The sequence below is a fragment of the Solanum tuberosum genome, unplaced genomic scaffold (assembly GCF_000226075.1).
Source record: "Solanum tuberosum cultivar DM 1-3 516 R44 unplaced genomic scaffold, SolTub_3.0 scf00054, whole genome shotgun sequence".
Taxonomy (NCBI): domain Eukaryota; kingdom Viridiplantae; phylum Streptophyta; class Magnoliopsida; order Solanales; family Solanaceae; genus Solanum; species Solanum tuberosum.
This window is the reverse complement of record NW_006238980.1, coordinates 1,955,837-1,961,836: the sequence shown is the minus strand read 5'-3', so window position 1 is coordinate 1,961,836 and position 6,000 is coordinate 1,955,837.

Sequence of the window (6,000 nt, the reverse complement as noted above, 5' to 3'; positions counted from 1 at the left end):
TGTGGACATCAGCTTCTTATCTAGAATTTTCCTCAATCCCTCGGCTTTAAGTCTATTAAGTAGTCGGGGAGGATGACCCTGAACCGGTGGCTCTGGAACTACTTTCTATGCCGAAGCTGGCACTGTATCCTCAGCAGGAGGGGTAGCCTCTGGAACTCTAGACAAATCTTAGCCAGACCTAGCACGAATCTCTACTCGTTGGGACTGTAGAGGATATTCGTCGTCAAGCTTGGAGAGTAAGACCTAAGAGGTAAATGAATCTCCATAACTGCCACAGTCGTGCTCGGGTTTCTCAACTTCGGGCGCCTTGCCCTTGCATACTCCTCCCTTGGGAGGTACTGTCTTTCCATTTTTAGAAGGGTTAGCTGCCCCATCATTGATCACTATGCCCCGTGCTCTATCTCGGGGCGGCATATCTCGGTTTGTTCTAGCCATATCTGCAAAACACACCAAAAAGAATTAGAACAATTCAAGGAAAATGCAGAAAATAAACTTCAGGAAGATTCGCCAAACCGATCAATGAGTGGGCAAATAACTTTGGCGAGCCAGATCAGGCTCGCCGAAAGGGTTGGCACAAAATTTCCCTAGAATAATGGCATGTCGGCGATGGGAAGGGCCTTTCGGCGAATAATCGACCTCATTCGGCGAGCATAGACAAGCCCGCCAAAAGTTACAGTGCATTTTATAGGTTGGGGCGCAGAAAGGCTGATCAAAGAAGAGCTTCGGCGAGTCGCCAAGTGCACTCGGCGAGCTCAGGCTTCTCACCAAAAGTTGCAGAACCAAAATCACTTAAAGCATGAAATTAAAGGCGATCTGGGGAACTTTGGCGAATCAACGAGTGGTTCGGGGAGCTCGACCCAGCTCGCCCAACGTGCCTATTTTCAACCCCTACTTCCAAAATCAACCTCGCAGCCCCCGAAATCAAAATCAAGCATTACACATTTTCAATCAAGCCCAAACCCATTAGACCCATGCCATCGGGGGTACTTAGATTTCCCCCAGGTTTTGCCAAAATTGGCCATTTGATGACTTTAGCCCTTAGGAATGATGTAAAACGCTCTATTATTGGGTAAAACACGTCATTTAGCACAATTTGGGTTACTCAGACTTCACCCGACTAGACTGAACGACAACTAAGCACAATCCACAAGATTATGATCAATTAAAAAGCACAAAATTCGGGAAGCTAACAATTTAGGCTATTTAGGCAAGATATCAAAACTAAAATAGGCACACAAGTATGATTTCAGAGAGGCCAAGCACACATCAACACAATTTATAACAATGCAAATGAGTTCAACCTTTATTTACGAGTTTGGGGTTCGGAAAACCAACCTTTATACCGAAATTATGAATCAGTAATGCTAGGCAGCAAAGAATTCCACTCAGAATATAATAATTATGACCAAAAAGCAAGGAAATGCAAAAATATAGGGAATTTGAAGTGTGGGTCTGATTGTATTGAAGTTAAAAGTGAGGGAATGTGAAAGAGTTTCAAATTTTAAACCTTTGACCTTTTAAAACCGTTCAGTTCGCTCCCTTTTCGCGATATTATTTTTCCCCGCCGAACCACTCGACAACACGCCGAGTCGGTACTTACCTCTCCGAATTTTACAGGGCCTCCTGTTAATTTAGGGTCCAAACGGCGGACAAAGTCGGGCTAGCCAACCTGTTCGATGACTCGCCGACATATCCATGGGTCCGCCGAGTTTTACAGACTCAAACCTGATATTTTCCTAAGCCCAACGGTGGTCTAAGTCGGGCTCGCCGACCCCTTCGGCGAGTCCCCGCCTGGACATTTTGCTCGCCAACCCGCACTTTTCTAACACATTTTACACTTCAACATGCACAATCAACACACGATTATTCCAAAAACAAAAAGAAAGAAAATAAAATCATAGGTTACCTCCCAATCAGCACTTTAGTTAATGTTGTGGCACGATGCAAGTCCTCGCCTAAACCTCATTCTAGGGGTTTGCCATAGTTTCACTGGGCAACCCCCCTTGTTGTCTTGGGTTTAAATGAGAAGAAAGTTGACCCATTTAGGTCTCCAATAGCTTGATAGAGACGGAATGAGAAGTCACTGTATGGTTAAGGGTCGATACATCTTCCTTCATCACCTTCAAAATTTTATCGGACCCTTCAACCTTTGTGAGAATACGGGAGAGTATATCCTTAGAACGGTCACCCTCAGAATATTGGAGTTTTTGACGCTCGTGGGGAGGAACATACCTATCCTTCTCCCTATCTCTTTCCTTCCAAGTGGGATTACGATCCCTCCACTCTCTATCACGATCTCTCCAGCCCTCGTCACTGTTCCAACCTTGGTTACCACCCTTCGTTGTGTAATTAGCACGATAACCTCCCCCTTTGTTGGTTAGGAAGTTCACTTCCTCGTTGTACATCGCTTCAAACTTGGCCTCATCGGGGTTTACACACCCAACATTGACACTCCTAGCACCAGCTCCCATGACATTTTTTGCCAAAATGTCAAGTTGGGTCATCATCTTTGCCATGTTTTGGTCCATATCTTAATCTTTCTCAAGCTGCTCCTTTATGAATTTAAAAGTGAGAGGGGAGACCTGATCTTCACTGGTGTACAATGCCCGGTCAATTTTGGTCATAAAATCCAAAAATTGGGCTACTATAATGTAAGGTTGTTGAATTAGACCTCCCGGAGAAAGTTGGTCAGGTACTCCCTTTATCACCAAATCAAGGCTTCGGTAAATGTATTGCAACAAAACGTTGTCGTGAAAACAATGAGTTGGGCATTGTAGAACCAACTTCTTAAATCTTAGCCAAGTATCATGGATTGCCTCACCCTCCAAAAGCTTGAAGCTCTGGATCCTGTCCCTAAGTTTTATCATTTCCAAATGAGGGAAAATCGCACTTGAAATGTGGTGACAAGCTCTGCCCACAAAGTGATGGAGTCCCTTGGCAATTCAGCCAACCACTTACATGCTTCTCTCATTCAAGAAAAGGGGAACAACTTCAACTGGACCAACACTTGAGATATGTACCGTAAACATCAACAAAGTACCTTATATGCTCATGGGGATCCTCATGAGCCAACCTACCAAACAACCCTTTCAATTGCAAGAGCTGCAACATGGTGCTTGTAATGTGGAACACAACATTCCTTTCAGCTGGAGGTAAACGAATGGCACCAACTGCACCTACTAGATTAGGGTCATTAACATTCGGCTCATTGACATCATTGAGATTTTCGATGTCATCTTGGTGGCCCACTGTTTCTGTTGACACTCAACTCCTCTGTTTTAAAAAGCAACACACAAACCAAAAATAAAAGTAAGTATTTTCAACTATGACTAAAAAGAACAAAATTCAACTTTACCAAAAAAATCTCAAACAACACCACTCCCCAGCAATAGCGCCATTTTGATTAATAAAGTTTCAAAGACACTTCATCCAATTCTAAGCGTCAATGGTCGTTAATCAGTATATAACCCAACTAAATGAGTTGGGGTAGAATCCCTTAGAGAGCGGTTGATGTTTGCATAATCAAGACACAACTTCCGATGCTAGTGTCTACAATCGTACTATAGTTTAGTAACCCAACCAAGGGTTGGGATCGTTCCCAAGGGAATGGTTTTGAGAATTAATAGAAAAACAAAATTTAGTTCTAACTAGTCGTAGCTAAAGACATTAACGATTAAAAACATTGTAATCTAAAGGGGGACACAAGAGTGTCAACTAACAATGGGGGGTGTTGTCACAAGTAAGTAAAAACTACAAAATAAACAAGGATTTCTAAGTAATGAAAGGGGATCCTTGGGATGTGACGGGAATATGGGTTAATCAAGATTATTGGGTACATGCTTCCGCTAGAAGATTCATAGAATAATTGTGACTAGGATAGACTTTAAGGGGGATAAGATCTCTCTCAACAAACTTACCCCGTTTCAAATGCGTTCCTCTCGGACACCCACTTGCTGCATGAACACCAGCCTACGCCTTAACCCACTTACTCTATCGAGCTGAGTGTGTGGGAATGAGACTAGGATTCACTCTCTTGAGCTGAACCTCATGTCGACCCACTCCCATCGGCCATCAAATTAGTAGTTTTAGTTTTATGACCTCTCCCTCGAGCAAGCCAAAAACACATAAATAAACATGTATTTGTAACTACAAATTCATTAAATTCATCCACAACTACTAAATGAAATCACAATTAAACTACGATTAAACTATCAGCAAGAATGACCCAACAATTATCTTAACCCATATTCTCTAAATAACACCCCAAGAATTGGGATTTTTAGCCACACATGTATAGGAGATAGAAATTTATACCAAATTGAGCTCGCATTCAACTGGGTATGAAGATTTAAGTCTTGATACAGGCCAAAACTTAAGAATCCAAGGTACCCAAATGCAAACCTTGAAGATGGAACCCTTTGGATCTTCAAGTCTTCAAAACACTCTCAAACTTATAGAAAAAATATCAAAAAGTACTATTCTATATGGAAATTATAATAATTGTTCGACACATAAAACTACAACTCTAACTAGTATTTATAGTTTTCACAAATTTGTGCTGCAGTGGATCATTTGGCGTCGTTAGTCGGATTCGTCGATCAACTCGGCGATTTGCCCTTCGGTGTAGTTCATCGCCGTCTTGCACCAGCCTTCATCAACGTCACGCTATGAGTCATTGGCCGACATTGTACTGCTTCGCCGAACTTCTCGGCGATGTGCCGAATGTTCTCTTTTCTCGCCGACTTGATCCTTTCCTTCAGGTCTCAGCACACTGGAACAAAAGGCGAAGTAAGACCCTTTGCCGACTTGCCAAGTGGACTCGGCGATTCTTAGGCCTTCATTTCTTCATTCTTTTTATCCTTTTCATTCCTTTTTCTGACGTAGTGTCCATGATTTCCTTCAAACTTCAAATACTTGAAACTTAAGGGTTTTCATTAGATATTGATATAAAATAAGCATTTTGAGGAAACAATTTCTAATAAAATATAGCCCAAAATGAGTCCAATTTGTGGACTCATCAACACCCCTAACTTAAACTTTTGCTTGTCCTCAAGTAAAACTCAAGTTCAGCAGTTCAACAAGGATGTCTCAAACAGTGCTACACAAGACTCAATTATTAATGTACACAACAAAACTCAATTTACTTATGCAAGGATCAATTGTGTACTCAAAGATTCAAGTTGTGACACACCATTACAAAAGATTCTCAACCTCGCAATACCTTTTTCAAATGCAAGTTCAAGCTCCATAAAAGCCTTGGAATGCCCTCACACAAATGATGATTCCATTTTCACACGCAAAGGTATAATCAATTTATAGTTCAGGAATCAGATACAACACTCACACTCACAAAGATGAACACAATGCATGCTTTCACCCATAGATTTTTCCCCGATTTTCCAATCAACATTTGTTTTGACTTTCTCAAGATCACAAAATGTCTTAACAAGGCTTGTAACGGGGCTGTAGTGCAAATGTATGGTCATTTAGGCTCAGTGACTTTTATTCTCATGAAATGTGGTGCTCTCAACACTTCCTTTATTTTTCCTTCTTCATTTTCATTAGTGCATCATAGGTCATCCTATTATTTGCTTCCTATGGATTGTTCGGAACCCTATTTCTTTGGTACTTTATTCCACAACTTTCTCTCTTCTTTTTTTATATTCTTTATATATATATATATATATATATATATATATGGGTATTCAATTAACCACAATTCAAGAGGATTATAGGTAATGGATTAAGAAAGGTCTATTTTTCATCAAGTTTCTTTCAAAGAAGGGTAAGGCTCAAATGGTGTTCAAGAGAGAATCACACGCCCACGAGGTAGGTCACAATAGAGGTATATGTCAAATTGGTTCACACTCTTCGAAGTTGCCTAAGATCATATCAAGAGAAAGTCTTACTTAGTCAACTGGACCAACATAGAAAATCCTAGGTGTTGTCATGTATGGTTCTAGGTAAGCTTATCTCACAAGGCATCAACACTTAAGTCAA